Consider the following 15,509-nt stretch of genomic DNA (forward strand, 5'->3'; position numbering starts at 1 on the left):
TGGATAATACAGGATGAGTGTCTAGAGTGACTGGGAAAGGGCTGTCAGGGTGCCTGGGGGGAACGTCTTTTGAATTGATATCTATTGTCCCCCTCTCTGGGCATTCAACATCCACTCTACTCCCATTCAGGCGTTCAACTTTAACTCTGCCCCCTCTTGGGCATTTTACTTTTTCCCTGGGACTCTCTTTCTCTACAGTCTCTACTTCCTGAGCTCCTTTTCTTACTAGAGTCCTCTCAGATGAGTATAAGTACTGGTTATAAGCAACCATCTCAATGAGCTCATCTGCCTCTCTGGGTGTCTTTTTCACGTGTAGAGAACCACCTATAGAGTAATCCAATGACCTCTTGGCCATCTCAGAGAGACCTTCATAGAAGATGTCTATCTTGGCCCAATGTGTGAACATCTCAATGGGGCATCTTCTGAGCATTAGTTTGTACCTCCTCCAAGCATCATAGAGTGATTTGCTCTCCCCTTGCTTAAGGTTCTAAATATCTAGCCTCAACTCGGTAAACCTCCTTGGTGGAAGGTACTTAGTCAGAAACTTATTTGCAGATTTACCCCATATATTTAAGCTCTCTCTTGGTTGAGCTTTGAAGAACGAAACTCTCGCGTGATCTAGAATTTTCACGAATAAATTCCTGTTGTAAGTATAGCTTCTAGACCGACAAGAATTCCTTTCTTACAAAAGTTTTGGTTGTCACAAGTAACAAAACCCAATAAAATTTATAACCGAAGTATTTAAACCTCGGGTCGTCTTCTCAAGGAATTGCAGGGAGGTATGATTTATTATTGGTTATGTAAAACAGTATATTTTTGGGTTTTTGGAAATAAGGGGCAAGTAATTTAAATGACAAGGAAAATAAATTGATAATAAAAAATCTCTTGGCAAGGTATAAGAAATTTAGGTCCTATCCTAGTTATCCTTATCAGGTGTGAAGAGAATTGAATTCTGCTCCCACTTTTAATTAACCCTTGTTGAACAAAGGAAAGTCAAGTGGACAAATTAATTTGATCCTCAGGTCCTAGTCAACTCCTATGGAAAGACTAGAGTTATTGGAGTACAAATTAACCAGCTAAGAATTCCAATTTCAATCAACAGCTGAGTTGATAACTCAAGTATTATAAATTACTTAACCAAAGCGAAAAGGAGAAAATAAATCTTAAATTAAATTAAAAATATCCATAACATAAATAAATCAAAGCAATCTTAATTCTGAAATACCTCAAATTATATTAAATAGAACATTCAAATCTAACATGAAAATTCATAAAGTAAATTGGGAAAATAAATAAAAAGAATATTGAACCTGAAATTAAGAAATAACCATAAACTGAGAGGAATCCTAATTCTAAAAATCTAAATCCTAAATCCTAAGAGAGAGGAGAGAGCCTTTCTCTCTCTAAAACTACATCTAATCCTAAAATTGTGTATATTGAATGTATGATGATTGAATGGATGCATTCCCCCATTCTGTAGCCGCTAATCTGTGTTTTTTGGGCCGAAAACTGGGTCAAAATAGCCTAGAAATCATCCCGAGTGATTTCTGGTACGTACAGGTCGCTGCAAAATGACGCGGAAGCGTCGTCCACGCGTTCGCGTGGATTGTGTGTTTGCCAGGTCACGCGTCCACATGATCCATGCGTTTGCGTCACCTGGCTTCGGGGTAGCTATAGCAAATTATATATCGTTGCAAAGCCTCAGACGTTAGCTTTCCAATGCAACTAGAACCGCATTATTTGGACCTCTATAGCTCAAGTTATGGTCAATTTAGTACCAAGAGGTCAGGGTGGACAGTTTTAGCAGTTCCTTCAGTTTCTTGTATTCCTTCCACTTTTGCATGCTTCCTTTCCATCCTCTAAGTTATTCCTGCCCTGTAATCTCTGAAAACACTTAACACACATATCACGGCATCGAATGGTAATAAGAGAGGATTAAAATTAGCAATTTAAAGGTCCCTAGGAAACATGTTTTCAATCATAGCACAAGATCAGGAAGGAAAATGTAAAACATGCAAATCATATGAATAAGTGGGTGAAAAGCTGATAAAAACTACTCAAATTAGCATAAGATAAACCATAAAATAGTGGTTTATCAACCTCCCCACACTTAAACATTAGCATGTCATCATACTAAGCTTAAGAGAACAAAAGGAGTGAAGGGGAATGGTAGAATGTATGAAATGCAACCTATAAATGCAACTAAATGCAGAATGTTTTTTCCTACTTGGTTAAAAGTAAACAAATCCTTCAAGAACAAATATGAAATGGATTTCACTAATTCAAATCATAAAATAAAGTACAAGTAAACTTGCAGAAGAAAATAGCTCATAAAAGCCGGGAACAAAGAATCGAGCATCGAACCCTCACTGGAAGTGTATACACTCTAATCACTCAAGTGTTTAAGGTTCGACTCTCTCAATTCTCTACTAATTTTGCTTTCTAAGGCTTGCTCTTCATCTAACAATCAACACAAATTTGATGCACAAATACACATATCAAGAGGTCTTTTAAGGGTTGTAATGGGGTTAGGGTCAAGGTAGGATTGTATTTGGCCAAGTGGACTAAAATCTGAATCCTTAATTAACTTAAACTTTCCACCTAACTTAGGACAATCCATGTAATCATAATACAATATCTAACCATCCATTAACCATATTTTCCACATATTCATGCATCCTAATTTTGAGTATAGTACATATGCATTGCTTTCACCATTTACCTTTGGCCATTTTGTCCCCCTTTTACTTATTTGCTCTTTTTCTTTTCTTTTTCTCTTTTTTTTTATATATTTTTTTCTTTTGTTTTTCTCAATGCATATGATTAAGGTATTGAATGCATGAACATATTTTCAACATTCCTTCACATTTTCAGAAAATTCTAATATACTCAATTATCAAACCAGATGTTTCCAAACCCACTTTTCCCACACTTAATTCATGAGCACTCTCACTAGTCTAAGCTAACCAAGGATTCAAATTAAAGACATTATTATTTTCCGCTTAGAGTTAATGATGTGCTAAAGTAAAGAACAAAGGGGTGAAATAGGCTCAAAATTGGTTTGCAATGGATAATGAAGGGTAAGGCCATATAGGTATGTAAGCTTAGTGAAACAAAGGCTCAATCATATAAGTGCATGCATACATCAAATAATGGAAATATAGAATCAAGCAAGACAAAGATCACAATTTTAGAGAGAAAACACACACCAAAATTAAAATATTAGTTGATAAAATGCAACCAATCAAATAAGCTAAAAAATCTCACAGGTTTTGTGTGTTCGAGCTCTAAACCATGTTCCAGTATAATATTTCTTCAAACAAGTTTATCAAAAATTTTAAATCAAACTAGTGAAATACTCTAAAAAGTTTCTTGAAAAAGAAAATATTACTTCAACCAAGTGGTAAAATATGCACAAAATCAAACAAATATGCAATCAAACATGCAAATGCAACAATGAACTACAAAGAAGAGTAAAAATTGGTGTTGAAAAGGAACTAACTAACCCGCGGAAGTCGGTATCAACCTCCCCACACTTAAAGATTGCACCGTCCTCAGTGCATTCCGAGATGTACAAGTGGACGGGTAGCTCCAACTGATGCTTTTCTCCAAAGATTGAGCAGATGGACTTGTTTGTCTCCCCATTAAGAAGCTTTTCCTCTCCCTTCGTGGTGGCCATTGATGAGCGGATAATTTATACGCTTTTTGGCATTGTTTTTAGTATGTTTTTAGTAGGATCAAGTTACTTTTAGGGATATTTTTATTTGGCTTTTATGTTAAATTCACATTTTTGGACTTTACTATGAGTTTGTGTGTTTTTCTGTGATTTCAGGTATTTTCTGGCTGGAATTGAGGGACTTGAGCAAAAATCAGATTCAGAGGTTGAAGAAGGACTACTGATGCTGTTGGATTCTGACCTCCCTGCACTTAAAGTGGATTTTCTGGAGCTACAAAACTCAAACTAGCACGCTTCTAATTGCGTTGGAAATTAGACATCCAGGGCTTTCTAGCAATATATAATAGTCCATACTTTGGCCGAGTTTAGATGACGCAAAAGGGCATTGAACGCCAGTTCTACGCTGCAGTCTGGAGTTAAACGCCAGAAACACGTCACAAGCCAGAGTTGAACGCCAGAAACACGTTACAAACTGGCGTTCAACTCCAAGAATGACCTCTCCACGTGTAAACTTCAAGCTCAGCCCAAGCACACACCAAGTAGGCTCCGAAAGTGGATTTATGCATCAATTACTTACTTCTGTAAACCCTAGTAACTAGTTTAGTATAAATAGGACTTTTTACTATTGTATTAGACATCTTTGGATTATCTTTTGATCTATTGATCACGTTTGGGGGCTGGCCATTCGGCCATTCCTGGACCATTATCACTTATGAATTTTCAACGGTAGAGTTTCTGCACTCCATAGATTAAGGTGTGGAGCTCTGCTGTTCCTCATGATTTAATGCAAAGTACTACTGTTTTCTATTCAATTCAACTTATTTCGCTTCTAAGATATCCATTCGCACTTCAACATGAATGTGATGATCGTGATAGTCATCATCATTCCCTATGAACACGTGCCTGACAACCACTTCCGTTCTACCTTAGATTGAATGAGTATCTCTTGGATTCCTTAATCAGAATCTTCGTGGTATAAGTTAGAACCCATGGATGGCCATTCCTGAGATCCGGAAAGTCTAAACCTTATCTGTGGTATTCCGAGTAGGATCTGGGAAGGGATGGCTGTGACGAACTTCAAACTCGCGAGTGCTGGGCCTAGTGACAGACGCAAAAGGATAGTAAATCCTATTCCAGTATGATCGAGAACCTCCAGATGATTAGCCATACTGTGACAGAGCATTTGGACCATTTTCACAAAGAGGATGGGATGTAGCCATTGACAACGGTGATGCCCTTACAGAAAGCTTGCCATGGAAAGGAGTAAGACTAATTGGATGAAGATAGCGGGAAAGCAGAGATTCAGAGGAACGAAAGCATCTCTATACGCTTATCTGAAATTCTCACCAATGATATGCATAAGTGTTTCTATCTTTATTTTCTGTTTATTTATTATTATTATTCAAAAACTCCATAACCATTTGATATCTGCCTGACTGAGATTTACAAGGTGACCATAGCTTGCTTCATACCAACAATCTCCGTGGGATCGACCCTTACTCACGTAAGATTTTATTACTTGGACGACCCAGTGCACTTGCTGGTTAGTTGTGCGAAGCTGTGAAGTTATCTTTGGACCATGGTATTGTGCACCAGTTATTGGCGCCATTGCCAGGGAGAGAACGAACAACAAATTTTACAACCTCAGGGATCACAATTTCGTGCACCAAGTTTTTGGCGCCATTGCCGGGGATTGTTCGAGTTTGGACAACTGACGGTTCATCTTGTTTCTCAAATTAGGTAATTTTCTTTTTGTTTTATTTTCAAAAATTTTTAAAAAAAAATTTCAAAAATCTTTAAAAAAATATTTTTCCCTCTGTTTTCAAAAATCATTCTAAATTTTTAAGAATGAATTCTAGAGTTTCATGAAGCATGTTGAAGCCTGGCTGGCTGTAAAGCCATGTCTAAATTCATTTAGACTGAGGCTTCCAAGTCATCATTACAAGAGCAAGCTAGTTGTTGCTAATAAAATTTGTTATTGTATGACTGATTTGTATCTCCTAAAGCTTGGCTGGCTATTAAGCCATGTCTAACCCTTTGATTGGAGCTTTGGGCTAATATTGAAAGATTCCTGGAATTCTTCTTAAAGATTTTGGAATCCTTATTTTTCTTTTTCACATTAATTTTCGAAAAATCCAAAAAAAATCATAAAATCATAAAAATAAAAAATATTTTGTGTTTCTTGTTTGAGTCTTGAGTCAATTTCAAGTTTGGTGTCAATTGCATTTTTTCTAAAAATTCTTTGCATTTTTCGAAAATTCATGCATTCATAGTGTTCTTCATGATCTTCAAGTTGTTCTTGGCCAGTCTTCTTGTTTGATCTTCATATTTTCTTGTTTTGTGTCTTTTATTATTTTTCATATGCATTCTTGCATTCATAGTGTCTATACATGAAAAATTTCTAAGTTTGGTGTCTTGCATGTTTTTCTTTTCTTGAAAATTTTTCAAAAATAAGTCTTGATGTTCATCGTGACATTCAAAGTGTTCTTAGTGTTCATCTTGACATTCATAGTGTTCTTTCATGCATCACATGTTTTGATCCAAAATTTTCATGCATTGAGTCTTTTTTATGTTTTTCTCTTTCTTCATTAAAAATTCAAAAAATCAAAAAAACATCTTTTCCTTTTTCACTCATAAATTTTCGAAAATTTGAGTTGACTTTTTTAAAAATTTTTAAAATCTAGTTGTTTTTATGAGTCAAATCAAATTTTCAATTTAAAAATCTTATCTTTTCCAAAATCTTTTTCAAAAATCAAATCTTTTTCATTTTTCTTATTTATTTTCAAAAATTTTAAAAATATTTTTCAAAAATCTTTTTCTTAATTTTACATCATATTTTCGAAAATATCATCAACAATTAATATTTTGATTCAAAAACTTCAAGTTTGTTACTTACTTGTTAAGAAAGATTCAAACTTTAAGTTCTAGAATCATATCTTGTGATTTCTTGTGAATTAAGTCATTAATTGTGATTTTAAAAATCAAATATTTTTCAAAACTAATTTCAATCATATCTTTTCAAAAAAATATCTTTTATTCTTATCTTTTTCAAAATCATATCTTTTTCAAAAAAATTTTTTAAAATATCTTTTCTAACTTCTTATCTTCTTATCTTTTCAAAATTGATTTTCAAATCTTTTCTCAACTGACTAATTGAATTTTTTTGTTTGTTTCTTATCTTTTTCAAAACCACCTAACTAATTTTCCCCCTATAATTTTCGAAAATTATCTCCCTCCTTTTTCAAAATTCTTTTAATTAACTAATTGTTTCAAATTTTGATTTTAATTTTATTCCCCCTTTAATTTTCGAAAATCACTAACTCTTTTTCAAAATTATTTTTGAAAATTTCTCTCTCTCATCTCCTTCTATTTATTTATTCATTTACTAACACTTCTCTTCATCTCAAATCATTGCTCTTATCCTCACCCTTGTGTTTGGATTATCCATTATTCATCACTCTTATTCCCTTTTCTTCTAACAACAAGGGAACCTCTATACTCTGGTAAAAAGGATCCCTATTATTATTTTTGTTCCCTTCTTTTTCATATGAGCAGGAGCAAGGACAAGAACATTCTTGTTGAAGCAGACCCTGAACCTGAAAGGACTCTGAAAAGGAAACTAAGAGAAGCTAAAATACAACAATCCAGAGACAACCTTACAGGAATTTTCGAACAAGAAGAGGATATGGCAGCCGAAAATAATAATAATGCAAGGAGAATGCTTGGTGACTTTACTGCACCAAATTCCAATTTACATGGAAGAAGCATCTCCATCCCTACCATTGGAGCAAACAATTTTGAGCTGAAACCTCAATTAGTTTCTCTGATGCAACAAAACTGCAAGTTTCATGGACTTCCATCTGAAGATCCTTTTTAGTTCTTAACTGAATTCTTGCAGATCTGTGATACTGTTAAGACTAATGGAGTAGATCCTGAAGTCTACAGGCTCATGCTTTTCTCGTTTGCTGTAAGAGACAGAGCTAGAATAAGGTTGAATTCTCAACCTAAAGATAGCCTGAACTCTTGGGATAAGCTGGTCACGGCTTTCTTAGCCAAGTTCTTTCCTCCTCAAAAGCTTAGTAAGCTTAGAGTGGATGTTCAAACCTTCAGACAAAAAGAAGGTGAATCCCTGTATGAAGCTTGGGAGAGATACAAGTAACTGACCAAAAAGTGTCCTTCTGACATGCTTTCAGAATGGACCATCTTGGATATATTCTATGATGGTCTGTCTAAATTAGCTAAAATGTCATTGGATACTTCTGCAGGTGAATCCATTCACCTAAAGAAAATGCCTGTAGAAGCTCAAGAACTCATTGACATGGTTGCTAATAACCAATTTATGTACACTTCTGAGAGGAATCCTGTGAGTAATGGGACGCCTCAGAAGAAGGGAGTTCTTGAAATTGATACTCTGAATGCCATATTGGCTCAGAATAAAATATTGACTCAGCAAGTCAATATGATTTCTCAGAGTCTGAATGGAATGCAAGCTGCATCCAGCAGTACTCAAGAGGCATCTTCTGAAGAAGAAGCTTATGATCCTGAGAACCCTGCAATAGCAGAGGTAAATTATATGGGCTTATAGAAACACCTATAACCCCTCATGGAGAAACCACCCAAATTTCTCATGGAAGGATCAACAAAAGCCTCAACAAGGCTTTAATCATGGTGGAAGAAACAGGTTTAACAGTAGTAAACCTTTTCCATCATCCGCTTAGCAACAGACAGAGAATTCTGAGCAGAATCCGTCTAGCTTAGCAAATTTAGTCTCTGATTTATCTAAGGCCACTCTGAGTTTCATGAATGAAACAAGGTCATCCATTAGAAATTTGGAAGCACAAGTGGGCCAGCTGAGTAAAAGGATCATTGAAATCCCTCCTAGTACTCTCCCAAGCAATACAGAAGAAAATCCAAAAGGAGAGTGCAAGGCCATTGAATTGACCATCATGGCCGAACCCACAAGAGAGGAGAAGGACGTGAATCCCAGTGAGGAAGACCTCCTGGGACGTCCAGTGATCAATAAGGAGTTTCCCTCTGAGGAACCAAAGGAATCTGAGACTCATCTAGAGACCATAGAGATTCCATTGAACCTCCTTATGCCATTCATGAGCTCAGAAGAGTACTCTTCTTCTGAAGAGAATGAAGATGTTACTGAAGAGCAAGTTGTAACGACCCAACTCCCAGTATGCCATGGTCATACAAGAAGCTAAGTGTTACTAACTTATCCCTCTTAATTATTAACTATTATTTACTATATGAGCCTGTTCCTTGTTAGAGCGATGCCAATTTTACGGGTAGCTTTTTTTTTATTTTATATCGTATCGTTGTGGATAACAAGGTAAAATAAACAAGCATATATTGGGAGTAACAGAAAAGCGGCATAAAGAAACATAGAGACACAACTGATAATATACATCATGTACACTATAACAAAACATGCGGCGTTTACACCAGATCAAGTCAGTTTACATCCTCGTCATCCTACGTAGCTAATATATACACGACACTCCCAGGGCCTGGCCCATACAAAAAGCCTCTAATCTGGCACCCAGGCTAGCCTAACCACTATATAGCTCCTAGCTCTCGGGTGTACTAACACAAGTGAGAGACTAACTAACAGATAATGTCAGACTAGAGTGTCATCAAAAGAATGCCCCTTTCCGCAGTCAAACTATATCTACACGTGGCCGTTCGGAGAATCGCCGTGAGGCTCGTCCATCTCCTCATCCTGCTCTATCTCTATCTCAGGATCCTCCTCCTCCTCATCGTCCACAGCTGCAACTATGTCCTCAGATCCACCAGAAACACTGCTGTCAGTATGTACAAAACCATTCACAAGCACAGGTCCGTTCGCGTATATAGGAGCTACCCCACCGTCCGGTAGTGCCGGCTCATCAGGCTGTGGAAAGTCGGGGATCGGCTCAGGGGGAAAATCCCACTCTGGTGGTATCACAGGTACGTAGTCATCAGCTAACTCAGGCTCATCAGGAATGATAGGCTCAGGTACCACCTCATTCAAAGGTTGAGCTGGTATAGGGTGCTCGGGATTATCAGGAAAAGGATGTACAGGTGCGTCAGGATGTAACCAGGATAAGGGAAAGTCGTAAGGAGCATCAGGGTCAAAATGCGGGCTAGACAGAGGATGTTGAAAAGCTCGATTAGGTAACGCATATCGTCTAGAAAACAGAACACAAACAGAAGAGTGCAAGAAAATAAAGCATAGACATAGCACTCAAGCAAACAAACATAAAGAAATTGATCAAACACAAGTAGGAATGCAACAGAGAATGATGCACAGACAAGAATGATGCATGTCTAGTCCTAGTGCAGGTAATGAGCTCATTTGTCGGTTTCTACCCGCTCCCGACGTAACCCAGCATTACTAGCCGGATATGGCTTTCCTGTTGGCTATACCCCTGTGTACAGGAAATAACCCCTCTGCCACCACAGGGTCCACTGCATGCAGGAAATAACACATCTGCCACTGCAGGGTTGTATGCCGACACACCTTCTGTATACAGGAAATAACCCCTCTGCCACTACAGAAATGGAACAGGTGGTCACGGTACTTCTGTAGCAAAAAATAACCCCTCTGCCTTACAGAAATAAAATATGGACCTGTACCGCAGGAAAGCGTTTCTCAGTGGTTGCACCATTATCTATCTGACTGCTACAATGCAGTAGATGAACATATAGATATCTCTGAGGTTGCCTTAATGCAACAGATGACCTCCAAATAGGTCCTCTACTCTTTATCATATTACTCTCTTCGCTTTGTCTCTTTATTCTGCTCTGTTTGTTCCTTTCTCTGCGCTTCCTCACTTTATTCTGCTTTCTCTATTTAACGTATGTATTTAAAGTTTATGTAAATTTCGGTATGATTAGTTAGCCTGCCCCAAGTATAGGTTCATTAAGTCTATACTGAAACAGTTTAACTAGGTAACCTTATAATATCATTCAAGAGGCTTCTAATACTTATATAATGATAATATCATCCTATTATCTCTCTCCTCTCATAAATCGAGTCCGGTTTGTCAAACTGAGATTATTTACGAAAAATCGAATTAAAACTCCTAACCGATACGGTTCAAAAACTAGATTCCTCGTGATTGCATTATCGAGCTTGTCTCGGAAAAGGTTCTAACTTAAGATGACATAATGACAATGAGGATTGAGATACTTGATGATATATCAAAGGTTTTCCCCTTACTGATCTTCCGGAGAAATTCGTACTTTCAGAATAGATCTCGCGTACTCGAAAACCGGGGTTGTTACACAAGTTGCCAAGTTCCTTGGTGCAATCATCAAGCTGAATGCCAATTTATTTGGTAAACAGACTTGGGGAGATGAACCTCCCCTGTTCACCAATGAACTAAATGCATTGGATCAACTGAGATTGCCTCAGAAGAAACAGGATCCTGGAAAGTTCTTACTACCTTGCACCATAGGCACCATGACCTTTGAAAAGGCTCTATGTGACTTTTGGTCAGGAATAAACCTCATGCCACTCTCTGTAATGGAGAAACTTGGAATCTTTGAGGTACAAGCTGCTAAAATCTCATTAGAGATGACAGACAATTCCAGAAAACAGGCTTATGGACAAGTAGAGGACGTGTTAGTAAAGGTTGCAGGCCTTTACATCCCTGCTGATTTCATAATCCTAGATACTGGGAAGGGTGAGGATGAATCCATCATCCTTGGAAGACCCTTCCTAGCCACAACAAGAGCTGTGATTGATGTTAACAGAGGTGAACTCGTCCTTCAATTGAATGAGGACTCCCTTGAGTTTAAAACTCAAGGATATCCTTCTGTAAACATGGAAAAGAGGCACAGCAAGCTTCTCTCAAAACAGAGTCAACCAGAGCCCCCACAGTCAAACTCTAAGTTTGGTGTTGGGAGGCCACAACCAAACTCTAAGTTTGGTGTTGAACTCCCATATCCAAACTCTAAGTTTGGTGTTGGGGAGTCTCAACAATGCTCTGAACATCTGTGAGGCTCCATGAGAGCCCACTGTCAAGCTATTGACATTAAAGAAGCGCTTGTTGGGAGGCAACCCAATTTTTATTTATCTTAATCTATTTTTATTTTTATTGTTTTTCATGTTTTATTAGGTTCATGATCATGTGGAGTCACAAAATAAATTGAAAAATCAAAAACAGAATCAAAAACAGTAGAAGAAAAATCACACCCTGGAGGAAGGGCTTACTGGCGTTTAAACGCCAGTAAGGAGCATTTGGCTGGCGTTCAACGCCAGAACAGAGCATGGATCTGGCGTTCAACGCCCAAAACAAGCAGCATCCTGGCGTTCAGACGCCAGGAATGCACACTGAGGAAAGCTGGCGCTGAACGCCAGAAACAAGCATAGAACTGGCGTTCAACGCCAGAAACATGCTGCATCTGGGCGTTGAACCCCAGAACAAGCATTAATTCGGCGTTTAAACGCCAGAATTGCATGCCAAGGCATTTTACATGCCTAATTGGTGCAGGGATGCAAATCCTTGACACCTCAGGATCTATGGACCCCATAGGATCAACTCAGCATCTGTGGACCCCACAGGATCCCCACCTACCACCACTCATTCTCTTTCCTCTTCTCAATGTTCATCCTCTCTTCCCAATAAACACCCTTCCCCAAAACCCTTCACCAATCACCTCAAGCTCTCTTCCCTATCACCCATTCACCACTCACATCCATCCACTCTTCCCCATAAACCTACCTTATAAACCCCACCTACCTTCAAAATTCAAAATCACTTTCCCACCCAAACCCCCCCTAAATGGCCGAACATTAACCCCCTCCCTTCCCTATATAAAGCCCTCCATTCTTCTTCATTTTCACACAACACAACCCTCTCCTCCTCTTCTTGGCCAAAACACATCTCTCTCTCCCTCTCCTCCATTTCTTCTTCTTCTTCATCTATTCTTTCTTTTCTTGCTCGAGGGCGAGCAATTTTCTAAGTTTGGTGTGGTAAAAGCATAAAGCTTTTTGTTTTTCCATTACCATGGCACCTAAGACCGGAGAATCCTCTAGAAAAGAGAAAGGGAAGACAAAAGCTTCCACCTCCGAGTCATGGGAGATGGAAAGATTCATCTCCAAAGCCCATCAAGACCACTTCTATGATGTTGTGGCTAAGAAGAAGGTGATCCCTGAGGTCCCTTTCAAACTCAAGAGAAATGAGTATCCAGAAATCCGACATGAAATCCAAAGAAGAGGTTGGGAAGTTCTAACAAAACCCATCCAACAAGTCGGAATTCTAATGGTTCAAAAGTTCTATGCTAATGCATGGATCACTAGGAACCATGATCAAAGTAAGAACCCGAACCCAAAGAATTATCTCACCATGGTTCGGGGGAAATACTTAGATTTTAGTCCGAAAAATGTGAGGTTAGCGTTTAACTTGCCTATGATGCAAGGAGATGCACGCCCCTACACTAGAAGGGTCAACTTTGATCAAAGGTTGGACCAAGTCCTCATGGACATATGTGTGGAAGGAGCTCAATGGAAGATTGACTCAAAAGGCAAACCGGTTCAACTTAGAAGATTGGACCTCAAGCCTATGGCTAGAGGATAGTTGGAGTTCATCCAATGCTCCATCATTTCCACTAGCAACCGATCTGAAGTTACTGTGGATCGAGCCATCATGATTCATAGCATCATGATTGGAGAGGAAGTAGAAGTTCATGAAGTCATCTCCCTTGAACTCTACAAAATAGCCGAAAAGCCCTCCCCCTTGGCAAGGCTAGCTTTCCCTCATCTTATTTGCCATCTATGTTACTCAGCTGGAGCTTTCATAGAAGGAGACATTCCCATTGAGGAAGAGAAGCCCATCACTAAGAAAAGGATGGAGCAAACAAGAGAGCCCACTCATGGAGCTCAAGAAACACGTGAGGAAGCTCATCATCAAGAAATCCCTGAGATACCTCAAGGGATGCACTTTCCTCCACAGAATTTTTGGGAGCAAATCAACACCTCCCTAGGAGAACTAAGTTCCAACATGGGACAACTAAGGGTGGAACATCAAGAGCATTCCATCATACTCTATGAAATTAGAGAAGATCAAAGAGCACTGAGGAAGGAGCAACAAAGACAAGGAAGAGACATAGAAGAGCTCAAGGACATCATTGGTTCCTCAAGAAGGAAACACCACCATCACTAAGGTGGACTCATTCCTTGTTCTTACATTCTCTGTTTTTCGTTTCCTTATGTTAAATGTTTATCTATGTTTGTGTCTTTATTACATGATCATTAGTGTCTAAGTGTCTATGCCTTAAAGTAGTGAATATGAATCCATCACCTCTCTTAAATGAAAAATGTTTTTAATTCAAAAGAACAAGAAGTACATGAGTTTCGAATTTATCCTTGAACTTAGTTTAATTATATTGATGTGGTAACAATACTTTTTGTTTTCTGAATGAATGCTTGAACAGTGCATATGTCTTTTGAAGTTGTTGTTTAAGAATGTTAAATATGTTGGCTCTTGAAAGAATGATGATAAGGAGACATGTTATTTGATAATCTGAAAAATCATAAAAATGATTCTTGAAGCAAGAAAAAGCAGTGAATACAAAGCTTGCAGAAAAAAAAAGAGAAAAAAAATGGCGAAAAAAATAGAAAGAAAAAGAAAAAGCAAGTAGAAAAAGCCAAAAGCTCTTAAAACCAAAAGGCAAGAGCAAAAAGCCAATAACCCTTATCAATGGATAAAGTAAGATGCCAAAACTATTCAAGAGGCAAAAAGCTACAAGTCCCGCTCATCTGATTGGAGCTATGTTTCATTGATATTTTGGAATTTATAGTATATTCTCTTCTCTTTATCCTATTTGATTTTTAGTTGCTTGGGGACAAGCAACAATTTAAGTTTGGTGTTGTGATGAGCGGATAATTTATACGCTTTTTGGCATTGTTTTTAGTATGTTTTTAGTAGGATCTAGTTACTTTTAGGGATGTTTTTATTTGTTTTTTATGTTAAATTCACATTTCTGGACTTTACTATGAGTTTGTGTGTTTTTCTATGATTTCAGGTATTTTCTGGCTGAAATTGAGGGACTTGAGCAAAAATCAGATTCAGAGGTTGAAGAAGGACTACTGATGCTGTTGGATTCTGACCTCCCTGCACTTAAAGTGGATTTTCTGGAGCTACAGAACTCAAACTAGCGCCCTTCCAATTGCGTTGGAAATTAGACATCCAGGGCTTTCCAGCAATATATAATAGTCCATACTTTGGCCGAGTTTAGATGACGCAAAAGGGCGTTGAACGCCAGTTCAACGCTGCAGTCTAGAGTTAAACGCCAGAAACACGTTACAAGCCAGAGTTGAACGCCAGAAACACGTTACAAACTGGCGTTCAACTCCAAGAATGACCTCTCCACGTGTAAACTTCAAGCTCAGCCCAAGCACACACCAAGTAGGCTCCGGAAGTGGATTTATGCATCAATTACTTACTTCTGTAAACCCTAGTAACTAGTTTAGTATAAATAGGACTTTTTACTATTGTATTAGACATCTTTGGATTATCTTTTGATCTATTGATCACGTTTGGGGGCTGGCCATTCGGCCATTCCTAGACCATTATCACTTATGTATTTTCAACAGTAGAGTTTCTGCACTCCATAGATTAAGGTGTGGAGCTCTGCTGTTCCTCATGATTTAATGCAAAGTACTACTGTTTTCTATTCAATTCAACTTATTCCGCTTCTAAGATATCCATTCGCACTTCAACATGAATGTGATGATCGTGATAGTCATCATCATTCCCTATGAACACGTGCCTGACAACCACTTCCGTTCTACCTTAGATTGAATGAGTATCTCTTGGATTCCTTAATCAGAATCTTC

Source organism: Arachis ipaensis, chromosome B05 (assembly GCF_000816755.2).
Source record: "Arachis ipaensis cultivar K30076 chromosome B05, Araip1.1, whole genome shotgun sequence".
In the NCBI taxonomy this organism is placed as follows: Eukaryota; Viridiplantae; Streptophyta; class Magnoliopsida; order Fabales; family Fabaceae; genus Arachis; species Arachis ipaensis.